This window comes from Chiloscyllium punctatum, chromosome 23 (assembly GCF_047496795.1).
Source record: "Chiloscyllium punctatum isolate Juve2018m chromosome 23, sChiPun1.3, whole genome shotgun sequence".
Classification (NCBI taxonomy): Eukaryota; Metazoa; Chordata; class Chondrichthyes; order Orectolobiformes; family Hemiscylliidae; genus Chiloscyllium; species Chiloscyllium punctatum.
In genome coordinates this window covers 68,317,065-68,332,911 of record NC_092761.1, presented here as the reverse complement: position 1 = coordinate 68,332,911, position 15,847 = coordinate 68,317,065, and the positions used below count along the sequence as shown (strand labels likewise).

The 15,847-nt window shown below is 41.2% G+C and overlaps 1 protein-coding gene across 1 annotated transcript in view; it reads right to left on the bottom strand.

Moving 5' to 3' along the window:
• LOC140494123 (beta-galactosidase-1-like protein 2) overlaps positions 1-15,847 on the bottom strand; it is an 88,034-nt gene that overhangs the window by 71,284 nt on the left and 903 nt on the right. The gene's annotated exons all lie outside the window — the stretch shown is intronic.

The window sequence follows — 15,847 nt, the reverse complement described above, 5'->3', positions numbered from 1 at the left end:
CAGTGTTGGGGCCACAACTATTCATGGTATACATTAACAATCTGGATGAAGAAATTGAGGGTATTGTTACAAAGTTTGCAGATGACACAAAAATAGATAGATGGACAGGTAGTGTTGAGGAGGTGGGGAGACTTCAGAAGGACTTGGACAAGGTAGGAGAATGAGAAAAGAAATGGTAGATGGAATACAAAGCGAGGAAGTGTAAGATTCTGCACTTTGGTAGGAAGAATAGAGACAGAGACTATTTTCTAAGAGGGTAAAAGGCTTTAGAAAGCACAAAGGGACTTAGCAGTCCTAGTTCAGAATTCTCTTAGGTTTAATATGCAGATTCAGTTGCAGGTAAGAAGGGAAATGTAATGTTCAGATTCATTTTTAGGGGGCTAGAAAACAAGAGCAGGGATGCATTGTTGAGAACAAAGAAAATGACAGCACAGGTCCTTTGGCCCTCCAAGCCTGCGCCAATCCAGATCCTCTATCTAAACCTGCTGTCTATTTTCTAAGGATCTGTATCCCTCTACTTCCTGCCCATTCATGTATCTGTCTGGATACATCTTAAAGGACACTATCATGCCAGTCTCTACCATCTCCACTGGCAATGTAATCCAGGCACCAACCACCCTCTGCGTGAAGAACTTTCCACGCACATCTCCCTTAAACTATTCCCCTCCTACCTTGAACTTGTGACCCCTAGTAATTGAGTCCCCCACTCTGGGGAAAAATAAAGCTTCTTGCTATCCACCCTATCTATACTCATGATTTTGTAGAATTCAATCAGGTCCCCCCTCAACCTCCGTCTTATTCATGAAAATAATCCTACTCTACTCAACTCAACCTCTATTCACAACTAGTGCCTTCCATACCAGGGAACATCCTGATGAACCTCCTCTGCACACTCTCCAAAGCATCCACAACCTTTTAGTAATGTGGCGACCAGAACTGTAAGCAGTATTCCAAATATGGCCAAACAAAACTCCTATACAACTGAAAAATGACAAGTCTTACATTCAATACCCTGGCCAATGAAAGAAAGCATGCCTATGCCTTCATGACCACTCTATCAACCTGCATTGACACTTTCAGGGTACAATGGACCTGAAGACACAGATCTCTCTGTACATCAATGTTCCCTAGGGCTTTTCCATTTACTGTGTAGTTCGCTCTGGCATCGGATCTTCCAAAATGCATTACCTCGTATTTGCCCGGATTGAACTCCATCTGCTATTTCTCCACCCAACTCTCCAATCTATATTCTGCTGCATTCTCTGACAGTCCCCTTCACTATCTGCTACTCCACCAATCTGAGTGTCATCTGCAAACTTTCTAATCAGATCACCTACACCTTCCTCCAGCTATACCCTCCTGATGTTATACGAGTCTCTGGTTAGGCCACATTGGAATATTGTGTGCAGTTTTGGGCATCGTATCTAAGTATGACCTACCGGCCTTGAAGCAGGTCCAGAGCAGAATGATCTTGGGTAAGAAGAGCTATCATATGAGGATTAGTTGTGGGGGGGGGGGGTTAGTGAGGATTAGTCAGGGTACAAAGCAGGCATAAGGTACAGTATCAGAGGATGCAGTACCATGCAGAGAAAGGGGCTGAGGGGTTGGATGAGGTGGAACTGCAGGCATTGACAGTGACCAAGTCTGTCACCTCCACAGTGAAGCATACAGATCAGAGTTCAGGGAGCAAGGAGGAAAGTTGGAAGCAAAGCTTAATGTAGGGGCTTTCCACATTTTCTTGGATGGGGTCTAGTGGGTGAAGGTGGGCTATCTAGGTAGTACAAAGTTAAAAGAAAGGGTCGGGGTGACTCTAACAGAGTGGGACCCTGGTGAATAGGCACAGCCCAGTGCTGATAGTGTCCACTGCAAGGTGCATTCCCGGCAGTCACTTCCTGTTCACTAGATACTACCTCAGCAATAGCTGAGACAATACCCAGGGTAGTTGGAGTCAGTATCAGATGGATGGGCAAAAAACAAGGGTCCCACATCCGTCAAATGTTACAGCATTCAAGGGTTAAATATATTAAGCATGTACTTGCAAGATGCAGTGCAATAATTTAATTATTCACGTGCAATGCATGCAGAGTGAATGTACTTCGGGTTCAAATGCTGATCGATGGAATTTTCACCACGTCACCAGTTCCCTTCCCCATGACTAGATCATTGCAGCAGTTAGGTAACAGGATTCGGAAACATAGCTGTGCCACATTGTCAACCAACCACATGCTGTTAGCAGTGTGGCTTTGTGGAAGGTATGCCAGTGAAGGACAACATGGGATCGCCGGCACTTGCCCAGGTGCACAGCGGCCATTTCAAGGCTAAAGGTTAAAGTTGGGTTACGGTCAGGGTCAGGGTCAGACCACCAGCAATGTTACTGGGAATTATCTCGTGAGTGGAGAGTTCTTCTGGGAATGGTGGGTGACTGAATGGACAAGACAGTGTAGGTAGTTAATGAAGTGAGCTTGCTAAGATGCAGCAAGGAAACTTGCTAAATCTTGCAGAGAAACCTTCTGAAAATTTAATGAAATTGATGCTTAGCTAAATTGATGGGATATTCAGTACAGTGTCTAAGCTAAACAGTTGGATGGAATAACTCTGAAAACTGGGTGGTCTTACTTTAAAAAGTTCACAAGATCTGATTGCCTACAATGAGACAAGAAGCCCAAAGGGTCTTGGTTTTAGTCCTATCAAACTAAACCTAGAATCAAAAAAACTGACAAGAAACTCAGTATTCACTGTGTTATCAAGTTCTAAAACTCTTTCCACTGTGCAAGACAGGGCATGACCCCCAAAAATTATACAATCCCTACAGTATGGAAGCAGGCCAATTGGCCCATAAAATCCACACCGATGTTTTGAACAGCATCCCACCCAGACCCACCGTCTCCCTTTAACCTTATATTTCCCATAGCTAATCCACCTAGCCTGCACCACTCTGGACACAATGGGCCATTAAGCATTGCCAAACCACCCAAACTGAACATCTTTGGACTGTGGGAGGAAACTGGAATTTCTGGAGGAAAGCAACTCAGACACGGGGAGATTGTGTGTGGAGTCTGCAGAGAAGGTGGAATCAAAACTGGGTCCCTAGCACTGTGAGGTAGCAGTACTAACCACTGTGCCACCCAAAATCAGCCACACTTCTTTACAAGGTCTACAAGGCTACTTTGATAAATGGAACATTTCTGAACAACATCCTTGCTCCAGTCATTTCTGTCTTCTACTCTAGGAGACAACCACACTTGGTTGGTTGCTGGTATTCGATTACTCAACTCAAAACCCTGGTGCTCTTACGATCTGCTGTGTACGGACCAGAGAAGTTGCAGATTTACATATATACAAAATGACTCTACTGCCCGACCTGGAAGAGCAGCATTCAGGCAAACAATCTGCAGAGCTGTATTGTTGATTCCCATAAGTTGGTGTTTTTTTTTAAAAAAGATATGTTCAAATGTTACTTCAATTAGCATTTGCTAATGAAAATATTTTCTACAGCCACACCACTGTTTGTCTTTGGATGCACAATATTACTTTCTGGAAGTCAGGTCAGGTATTTTTCAGAATTATGCAAATACTTGCTAATAACTCCCATGATATTTGAAAGATCGTCACACAATACATTCTGAATAGTCGTCATGATTTGGAGATGCCGGTGTTGGACTGGGGTGTACAAAGTTAAAAATCACACAACACCAGGTTATAGTCCAGCAGGTTTAATTGGAAGCACACTAGCTTTCAGAGCGACGCTCCGAAAGCTAGTGTGCTTCCAATTAAACCTGTTGGACTATAACCTGGTGTTGTGTGATTCTTAATTCTGAAAAGTACATGCCTTGGTGACAGTAAAGTTACACTCTGAACAATCTGAACCCAAGCACTGAAGAAAAATAGTTGCAGAAATCATATTACCATGCATTTTTTCTGAACTCATGGGGAAGCCCAATCCCCTTCATTGGTACAATAATTGCAGAGTCTAAAGAGAGCTGGCCGTTCTCCTTCTGAAGGTGGAAAGCTCCAACATAGCAGAGTCTCTATAATACCTCCTACATCTTGTCAAATGACTGGGTGTTTACAGATGACATTCCTGTTTTCCCAAAAACAAATATCTCACTGGCTTTTGTTTAAAGGTGGCCATCCGAGCCAATATTTATTTTTTAAGCAAATAAAGTAATTTATCTAGTTACTATCACAATGGATGTATACTAACTGGTTGCCATTGTCTCCATGTGTTGCAACTGCTCAGAAATAATCATTGCTGTTATGTGATTTGGGATGTCCGAATGCCAGGAAAGGTATCATATAAATGCAAGTTCTTCTTCATATACATGTCATGCTTACACAACATGGAGCCATGAAGTATAAACACATAAAAGGACATTATATTAAAACAGTGGTAGGTGATGGGGTAAATGTAGGGGAATGGGTCGCTCTTCGGAGGATCGGTGTGGACTTGTTGGGCCGAAGGGCCTGTTTCCACACTAAGTAATCTAATCTATTCTAATCTAATATGGAGTCGAGATGTCAGGTGGTCTTTTTCTCTTTCCTCCTAATACAGTTAGCAAGGTTCCCTGAGCTAATCCTGTGCCTGAACAAAGTCATCAAAATTCAAACAAACTTTCTGATGAGAAGCTTTAGTATTTTATTTTGGAACATCAAGGAAAAACAGCGAGTGGTACAGTGGCTAACATCAGTGCCTCACAGAACCAAGGACTCGGGTTAGATTCCAGCCTCGGGCAACTTGTCTGTGAAAAGTTTGAACATTCTCCCCATGCCTGTATGGGTTTCCTCTGGGTGCACCAATTTCCTCTCAATCCAAACATGTGCAGGTTAGGTGGATTGGCCATGCTAAACAGCTTACACATCCTGGAGCAATGTAGGCTCATCATTCTAAATGCAGGGCTACGAGAATAGGGTGTGGAGTGGGATGGGATGCCCCTCAGAGGGTGAGCGCGTACTTGATGGGTCGAATGGACTATTTCTGCACCGCAGGGCTCCCACACCTCTATCAAAAAGTGTGGCACTGGAAAAGCACAACAGGTCAGGCAGCATCAGAGGGGCAGGAGAATTGAAGCTTCGGGCATAAATCTTCATCAGGTATGGGGGGGGCTGAGAGATAAATAGGAGGCAAGGCTGGGGAGTGGGGGTACGTAGGTGGGAAGGTGATAGATAGATGCAAATTATGGTGAGTGGGGGGGGGTGACGGTGATAGGGTGGAGCGGATGGGTGGGAAGGTAGATGGACAGGTAGTACAGTTTAATAGAGTGGTGCTGAGTTGGAGGGTTGGATTTGGGTTTGGGTGGGAGGGAATGGGAGGTGGGAGATGAAGAAACTGGTGAAATAGATATTGATACTGTGTGTGATTGGAGGCCCCCAAAGCAGAAGGTAAGGCATTTTTCCTCCAGAAGTTGGGTGGCTAGGATTTCGCAGTGGAGGCAGGCCAGGACTTGCATATCCTTGGCAGAGTGGGAGGGGGAATTGAAGTATTCAACCACAGGGCGGTGGGGTTCTCAGAAACATTCCACAAGTTGGTATCCTGTCTCTTCAATGTAGAGGAGACCACAGAGAGCAGTAGATAAGGTGGTTGGATGTGCAGGAAAATCTCTGCCGGATATGGAAGGATCCTTTGGCGCCTTAGATAGAGGTTCGGGGGAAGGTGTGAGCGCAGGTTTTACACTTCTTGGGGTGGCAAGGGAAGGTGCCAGCTACGGAGGATGGGTTGGTGGAGGGCATGGACCTAATGAGGAAGTTACAGAGGGATTGGTCTCTCTGAGAGGGGTGCAGATGGAAACATATGGTGGTGGGGTCTGACTGTAGGTGGTAGAAATAGTAGAGGATGATGCACTGCATCTGGAGATTGGTGGGGTGGAAGGTAAGGACCAGGAGAATTCTATCCTTGTTGTGGTTGGAGCTTTGGGGTTCAAGGACAGAGGTGCAGGAAGTGGAGGAGATGCACTGGAGGGCATTGTTGACCATTTGGGAAGGGAAATTGCAGCCCTTGAAATAGGAGGCCATCCGGGGTATTCTGGAGTGGAATTGCTCCTCCTGGGACCAGACACCGTAGAGGCGGAGGAATTGAGAGTATGGGGTAGCATTTTTGCAGAAGGGATGGGAATCAATGGGTTTGAAGTAGATGTCCATGTTAATTCGGTCGCCGGAAATGGAGAATGAGAGGTCCAAGAAGGGGAGGGAGGTGTCCGAGCTGGTTCAGGTGAACTTGAGGTCAAGGTGGAAGGCGTTCATAAAGTTGATCAAATGTTCAACCTCCTTGAGGAAGCATGAGGCAGCACCAATGCAGTCATCAATGTAGCAGAGGAGAAGATGGGGAATGGTGCCAGTGTAACTTCACAAACACTTTCCACCCTGACTTCAAGTTCACCTGGATCGTTTCGGACACCTCCCTCCCCTTCCTGGTGACTGACTCAAAATGGACACCTACTTCAAACCCATCGACTCCAACAGCTACCGGAACCACACCTTCTCCCCAACCCCATCTCCACTCTCCTATTTATCTTTCAGTCCCCTTCCCCACCATCCCACAATCCTGATGAAGGACTTATGCCCAAAACTTTGACTCTCCTGCTCCTCAGATGCTGCTTGACCTGCTGTGCTTTCCCAGCACCATACGTTTCGACTCTGATCACCATCTGCAGTCATCACTTTCTTCTATGCCTCTATGAAAAACATTTAGACCAGAAAAGCAACAAGATGTACCCAAGATCCACCAGTACACCGGGATCGGAGTTGATTTTTACTGAGGAAGTAGGCCAAGGGATCACTATTATGGTTTTGATATTGCTCCACTCTAGTTGAGGTGCAAGAAAAATCTGCTTCTGTGTACATTAATCAACAGTAAATCTATGTTGCTAAAACTTCCAAACTTTATTTCTTCAGTGGACCAAAAATGATTGCAGGTCTGCCTCATTAAGTCTTTACAACATGGAAAAGCGGTCTTAAGAACTAAATGCATGATACAGTTTGTACTCAAAACCTTTTCTTCAGCGTGGCTGCATGAAAGTAGACTGTGTGTGGTTGCATTTACATTCAGGTGCTAAATAGCAAATATTCACTTTTCAAAACTTAAAAGAAAACTTCTCATTTGTCGGTTCCTGTCAGTTATTGGTCATACATTTCCTGTACAGCACAGAAATAGACCTCTTCAGTCCAACTAGTCCATGCCGACCAAGTATCCCAAATTAAACTAGTCCCATTTGCCAGCATTTGGCCCCAATCCTTCTGATTCATATACCCATCCAGATGCCTTTTAAATGTTGTAATTGTACCAGTTTCCACCACTTCCTCTGGCAGCTCATTCCATACAGACACCACACTCTGCATTAAAAAGTTGCCTCTGAGGTCCTTTTAAATCTTTCTCTTCTCACCTTAAATCTATGCCCTATAGTTTTGGACTGCCCTAACACTGGGAAAAAGACCTTGGCTATTCACCCGATCCATGCCCCTCATGATTTTATAAATCTCTGCAAGGTCATTCCTCAGGCTTCAATGTTCCAAGGAAAAAAGCCCCACCCCTCTACAGTTCAAACTCTCCAACCACGGCAACATCCTTGTAAATCTTTTCTGAACCCTTTCAAGTATCACAACATCTTTCCAACAGTAGGGAGACCAGAGTTCTATGTATTTCAAAAGTGACCTAGCCAAACACACTACAGCTGTAATATTGCAGCACTCACTGTAAAAGATGGTTGTCCAGGCTCAGACAAAACGTGAACAGGGAGTAGATCATCCATCCATTCCCTGACAGCAATCAACTTTGCTTCCTAAGGTCTGGAGTGCACAGGCTGTGGCTCCAGAGCTGTAAGCATCTCTTTAATATTGGAGCAAATTACTCCAGATGCTGAAAGATGTACTGAAAACAAAAAATGCTGGAGGTCACAAATGCAGGTCAGGTAGCATCCATGGAGAGACAGCAAGCTAACTTGGAATCTCGTTGCCTCTTTATCAGGCCCCCAGGCCCTCCTTTTACACTACAAGGCCTAAATAAATTAGGTAAGTGATATTGTGAATACAATAGGCTGCACTTTACAATTTCAAATAAATATTTTAACAAGAGCAAACATTATTTAACTCAAAATAAAACCTGTTTGAGTGGGATAGCTGCATCACAATTTTACATAGCTGCTTCAGTTTGACCAACATGTTTGGCTTGAAAAACAGATTTTACAATTACAGCTACTGTTTCTCATAAAGCAGAGGTAGGACTTTTTTCACATATTCCAAAGTACGTTTTTATTAACCCAATGGAAATATGCTGTTTTTCCATTAAATTAACATGGTTCAACAACTGTATTTTGTATATGGATGCAAATTACATTCTGCCAGATACACTTGGTAATTTCCCAAGCATTTGATTTTAAAATGGCAAATTTTCTAATAGCCCCTAATGGTTCGGATTTGAGGTAATCATTTTTTAAAAAGCTCTTCACGCTTTAAAAAAAACATGTTGCCAACACCTGTTCTACAATAAAAGTATCAGCAGAAAGAGACATTTCAATCCTATGCAGATGATCAAGGAAACTCATTTTTATCCAGACACTGAATCCCAGAAGATTAGAATATTGTCATGGGACCAATTTCAAAGTTTAAAGCAGGTTATGTACTTCAGAGAATTGACAAATAGCATAAATGTGAATGGCTGGTCAAGATGTATAAAACCGATCAAAAGTCCTCAATCGTCATTCATATTTTAAGAGTCATTTTCTACTTAGCCATTGAAGCTCCCTGTAATTTTGAGTATTTGTATTTGCTGGTAATATGCCTGATTAGCTCTATACTAAAACAGTAGCAGCAATGGCTATTCAGAAAATTACATGCACAATATTTTTGGTATATTAAAACTTCTCTGGATCAAAAATTATACCTGAACAAACATTTTTAGAATTGTAGAACTTCAAAGAATGGATTGTATGAATTTGCAGGAACACAGGGTGGGGACAAGAATGATGTAACAATATAGGCTCAAAACAGACAGACCTTTCATACATTATATACTTTCACAAGCAACAGACAACTTGTTGAAACTCTTCCTCAACCCAGCTATAAAGTGAACAATTAGGCTGATTGTCTACACATCCTCAAATATTGATGACTATCCAAACTGAACAGATTGTTTTTCACAGAAATACAATAAAGCTGCAAATCTGCTTAAAAATCATGGGGTTTACTGAACTGTTTGAATATTTCTACCTATATTTTATACCAAACATAGGAATTAGGCATGTAGTCTTTCTCAAAGGCTTTATCAAATACTCTTCTGCTTTGCAATCTTGACTTCTTTAATAATACAGTTCAAGTAAACAGGCAAACTGTGATCTTAAAATGTTGAATCATGTCCCCTCCTGACGCTAGTTGTTCTAATGTGACAATCGTCAGCCTAATGAATCTCTCGCCGATTTCTGTAGCTTTCAACAAAATCCTCTCCACTATATCAAAATTAAAACATAAAAGGACACAAAGCACCAAAGGGTAATTGTTGAATAATTGTTTTTTCCAAGAGTCAAAATGGTTAAGGAATTTACTACATAATAGCCTGCATTTATGTTGGATCAAGAAGTATTATCAAATAAATTTTCACATACAAATGATCAAGTAGTTTGTAATTTTGCCAATACTAAAGTCTCAACTGATTAGTGAAACTTTTCTAATCTAAAAACAGAGGAAAGCCTCTACAAATCAGACGTAACAGACTAATACAGATAATTTAAAATGCACGAATACTGCATTATCTCTTGCCAAAATGAACCTACCAGATCCACATAATTAAATACAAGATGAAAAGTTAGGACAGGTTTAGGCACAATTGATCAGTTGATTACTGAAGATGGGGGAACGTTGGTAGAGAAAATAAAACTAGAATAAGACTGTCATTCCCTTAAGTCAGAGCAACAACATTCCAAATTACCACTCCTGGCCTCTCGGGTGCAATTTAAGTTTTCAATAGACTGCACAGTGCATCTTATGTTGCAGATTCATTTGCTTCGTCAAGCTGCTAGCTTAACCAAACAGGTTATGTTTGCAACATGGATAGAATAACTCCAGCTGGACAGTGAGAGACAGGAGTAAGGAAGGGCCAAAGTCCATAATGCAGGACATGGTCATTTTTGAAAACAAGAGAATATGAGAATTACTGAATTGGTAATTTTAATAGGAATTTTTGATTCTAATAGTTTCCCGAATGTGGAAAGTTGTAAAGACAAGACTGAAGGATTATATACTTAGAATGTGACACAATGAGTGAAATTCAAAATAGCACCAATATTACATACTCCCTCAATCATAACTGGGAGACATGCAGAAAAAGATAACAAAATTGCAAAATTACAATCAAGTGAAAAATAATTCTGTTGACAGCATCCTGATACCAGGATGAACTTCTTCCATGGCACCATTAGAAATATATCTCAATTTCCACCCATGTCTCTTGCAAATCTTTTCCAGCTTCATAACTTGTTGTGGTTCTGTTCGCTGAGCAGACATTTCGTCCCCTGTCAAGGTGACATCCTCAGTGCTTGGGAGCCTCCTGTGAAGCACTTCTGTGATGTTTCCTCCAGCATTTATAGTGGTTTGTCTCTGCCGCTTCCGGTTGTCAGTTCCAGCTGTCCGCTGCAGTGGCCGGTATATTGGGTCCAGGTCGATGTGCTTATTGATTGAATCTGTGGATGAGTGCCATGCCTCTAGGAATTCCCTGGCTGTTCTCTGTTTGGCTTGTCCTATAATAGTAGTGTTGTCCCAGTCAAACTCATGTTGCTTGTCATCTGCGTGTGTGGCTACTAAGAGTCGTTTCATGGCTAGTTGGTGTTCATGGATACGGATCGTTAGCTGTCTTCCTGTTTGTCCTATGTAGTCTTTTGTGCAGTCCTTGCATGGGACTTTGTACACTACAATAGTTTTGCTCATGCTGGGTATCGGGTTCTTTGTCCTGGTGAGTTGTTGTCTGAGAGTGGCTGTTGGTTTGTGTGTGCTGTTATGAGTCCTAGTGGTCGTAGTAGTCTGGCTGTCAGTTCAGAAATGTTCTTGATGTATGGTAACGTGGCTAGTCCTTTGGGTTGTGGCATGTCCTCATTCCGTTGTCTTTCCCTTAGGCATCTGTTGATAAAATTGCAGGGGTAACTGTTTTTGGCAAATACTTTGTAGAGGTGTTCTTCTTCCTCTTTTTGCAGTTCTGTTGTGCCCCTTTTGAACAGTCTTGATGCAATTTCTTTTTGTGTGTGCTGGGGTGGTTGCTTTCGTAGTTCAGGACTTGGTCTGTGTGTGTGGCTTTCCTGTATACCTTTGTGATGAATTCTCCGTTCAGTGTTCTCTGTACCATCACGTCTAGGAATGGGAGTTGGTTGTCCTTTCCTTCCTCTCTAATGAATCGGATTCCTGTGAGTGTGGCGTTGATGATCCGGTGTGTGTTTTCTATTTCTGTGTTTTAATGATTACAAAGGTGTCATCCACATATCTGACCCAGAGTTTGGATTGAATTTGCGGTAAGACTGTTTGTTCTAATCTTTGCATTACAGCTTTTGCTATGATGTTTTGCCCTGAACTTGTCTTGTAAACTGTTGAACATGTTCATCAGCATGTATAAAAGTTATTATTCAGGTGTAGCTTCATTGTCAGCCCTCTTAACTTCAAGTCAAACCAATGTCTCATCTGTCTTTTCATTCAAACATTAAACTCCCAAAGCATTACTTCAAAGGACACCTGTGTTAACTCCACTCTCCTGTGTGACAGTTATCCCTCAATCAATCAATATTACACAAAAACAGACTATATGGCACTTTATAAGTCACTACACTTCCCAAATATTTTGGGACATCCTGTGGTTATGCAAGACAATATAAATGCAAATATTTCATTTTATTCCAGCATTATGTTCTCTAACCCCTCAGACATCTTAAAGTATATTTCTTTCATACTAATCTTCACTGAGACATGTGCTTTTAATCACTGTGGAAGCTCAGAGGATGTTTAAAATAGAGGTTGACAGATTTGTAAGTAGGAGAAAGTGAGGACTGCAGATGCTGGAGATCAGAGCTGAAAATGTGCTGCTGGAAAAGCGCAGCAGGTCAGGCAGCATCCAAGGAACTGGAGAATCGACGTTTCGGGCATGAGCCCTTCTTCAGGAATCCTGCTCCTGCTCCTTGGATGCTGCCTGACCTGCTGAGCTTTTCCAGCAACACATTTTCAGATTTGTAAGTACCAAAGATATAAAGGGACATCACAATAGTATGGAGAAAAGGTACTTATGTGGATAATCATTTATGATGATAGAGAATATTGGTGCAGGCCTGATGGGCGGAACAGCCAACTCGTGCTCGGATGTGCTAAAGAGGCCCAAGATAATATTTTTGTGCCTCGTGACTGGTCTTTCTGACAGCTCAGGCATCAACTTCACCATTTTTACTATTTTTAGCATAAACATTGTGTTGATTGGTGGCAAAGACCAACATCGTGGGGGGGATACTGGCCTAGTGGCATTACAGCTAGATTATTAATCTAGAGACCCTAGTAATGGGGAACTAGGTTCAAATCCTTCCGTGGCAGGAATTTGAATTTAATAAATATCTGGAATTAGGAGTTTAATGATGACCATGAAACTATTTTTGATTGTCAGGAAAACCCATCTGCTTCAGTGGGAAGGAACTTTATCTGGTCTGGCCTACAAGTGATTCCAGACCCACTGAACTGCACTCTGAGCAATTGGCAATAATGGGCAATAAGTGCTGGACTGGTCAGTGATGCCTATAACCCATGAACGAATAAAAAAAACAATCTTGATTGCTTGCTACCATTGTTTTGTCACCCATTACACTGATAGTTGCTCCCTGCTGCTTTCCTTCCCTTTCCACTTTCCCAGATGTATAAGTTCTTATCTCTCATTTTTGAAAAAAGGTACAAAGGTCCAAACATCAATGGTGTGTTCTCACCAAAATATGTGACTGATTTTGTATTTCCAAATTTTTGGCTTTAGTTGTACACCAGATCTGATCTGACTTTCTTTATATTGAAGCAATGGCTCATAGTGCGTATTTTCTCAATTCTTAAATTGAGCAAGAAGTTTATGAAATCATTAACTTTCTATATTTGCACATGTTAACTTATTACCAAATCATTTCTACTTGCAGTCAAATAACAATAATGGTTCCAACATTTATAGCAGTATTCCTTTGAACAGATGATACTGTGTCAACTACTGACACCTAACATCAATTAATTGGATGAATCAACCAAATGTCTGGTTGCTAAGTTTGCAGGAAAGTAAATTGTGAAGGGAGTATAAGGGACTGCAAACAGACACAGATAGGTCAAGCAAGTGGACAAATATTTAGCAGATAAAATCATACAGCATAGAAACAGACCTTTCCATCCAACTCGTCCATACCGACGCAGTTTCCCAAACTAAACTAGTCCTATTTTCCTGTATTTATCCAATATCCTTCTAAGGCTTTCCTATTCACATATATTGTAAATGTACTTCTATCTACCACTTCATCTGGCAATTCATTCCACATACAAGCCACCTTTTATATAAAAAATGTTGCCCTTCAGGTCCCTTTAAAATCTTTCTCATCACCTTAAAAATACACCTCCTAGTTTTGAACTCCCCTACTCTATGGAAAAGACCATTGTTATTCACCCTATCTATGCCCCTCATGACTTTACAAACCTCTACAAGATCAACTCTCAACCTTCTACGCTTCAGTGAAAAAAGTCACAGCCTATCCAGTCTATCTCTTTAATTCAAATCTTCCAGTCCAATCAACATCCTGCTAAGTTTTTTTTTTAAACCCTCTTCAGTTTAATAATATCCTTCCTGTAGCAGGGTGACTAGAACTATACAAAGTACTCCAAAAGTGGTCTCACCAACATCATGTACAAACTCAACATCATGTACAAACTCCTATACTCAATGAAGCCAAGCATGCTAAACACCTTCTTAACCACCCTGTCTAACCATGAGGCAACTTCTAAAGACCTATCTGTTTGAGAACAATACCCCGGCCTTACTTTTAATTGTATAAGTCCTATCCATGTTTGTCTTACCAAAATGCAATACCTCATATTTATCCAAATTAAAATCCATTTGCCACTCCTCAGCTCTTTGGCCTAATTGATCAAGATCCCTTTGTCATCTTAGGTAACGTGCTTCGTTGTCAACTATTCAATCAATTTTGGTGTCATCTGCAAATGTACAAACCATAAATTCTCAAATAAATCATTTATACAGATTACAAACAAAAGCAGACCTAGCACAGATCGCTGTGAACACTGCTGGTCACAGGCCTCCAGTCCAAAAAAACAAAAACCCCATCACCACCTTGTCTCCTATCGTCAAGCCAATTTGGCATCCAATTAGCAAGCTCTCCTAGAATCCCATGTGATCGAACATTATTAATTGGTATACTGTACCTCACGGAACCTTGTCAAAGGCTTTGCTAAAGTCCACAAAGGTGAAGAGTATAATGTGAGAAATACAAACTTGTCTACTTTGTCAGGAAGAATTGAAAAGCAGCATATTATTTCAATACAAGAAATTCAAACAAAATTTAGTACCTAAGTGCAGCAAGTGACTGAAAAGGCAAATTAAATGTTGGAATTTGCTGCAAGAGGAATGGAACACAAGTATGCCCGGTTTGTTTTAAATCTACAGGAAGCTGGTGAGACTATATCTTATGAATAATGCACAGTTTTGGTCTCCTTATTTAAAAGATGGATGTAGATCTGTTTGAAGGAGTTCAGAACAGTTGATGTGTTTCATTACAGCATTATCTTAAGTAAGTAATTAAGTAGATGTAATTTTAATAAATGTTTTATTGGAACAGTATATTGCGATAGAGTTGGAGGCAGGGAGGAACAGTTAAGAGAAAGGGGGGCTTACAGCTATGAATAGTTGTTGCTTAATGTTCACTTTTAGAGTTAAAATAAAATGATATTATTTTCCTTAAATAGTGGAAATTAGGATGCCTCTGTCACTCTGATTTTAAACAGATTATGAAGCGAGGTGAACTTTTCTGGGTGTTCAGTTTAATTAACAGAGGGCTCACAGCCATGTCATAACAAAGGTCATTTCCAACTTTGAAACAGACTGGTACTGAGGAACACAGTTTATAAATGAGCAGTCTCCCATTTAAGATGAAGATAACGAGAAATCCTTTCTCTGAGGGTTGTAAGTATGAGGAACTTTCTTCCTTACAGTATGATGGGGAGTAGGATCACTGAATATCTTCAAGGCAGAGATAGATAGAAACTTATTAACAAGGCAGTTAAAGAGTATGGGAATAGGTAGGAAAGTGGAGTTGGATCAACAATTAGATCAGCCATAGTATTAGCAAATGGCAAAGCAATGTCAAGGGCCAAACTCCTATTTCTAGTATTTATATTTCTGTACTCCTACCAATATTTGAAGACAGATGGAGGTCTGCATCAAACATTTATCAATCATTCCAATGCTTTTGGACTGGCCATACAGACATGCCTAAACTTCACTATTGAATGGACCAAGTAATGCATTTTATTAAACGTATTTCTTAAAGGAAACACTCATCTCCACAAAAGTAACTAAAAGATGTGCAGGTCAGGTGAATTGGCCATACTAAATTGCCCATAGTGTTAGGTAAGGGGTAGATGTAGATGTAGGGGTAGGGGTATGGGTGGGTTACGCTTCGGCGGGGCGGTGTGGACTTGTTGGGCCGAAGGGCCTGTTTCCACACTGTAAGTAATCTAATCTAATCTAATCTAATTAACGCAAAGTACTCCTGCCATTGGAGATGTGAAATAAAAATAAGGAGCTGGAGAAACTTAGCAACTGTGTAGGAGAAAAAAAGTTAACATTATCTACATATTTGAA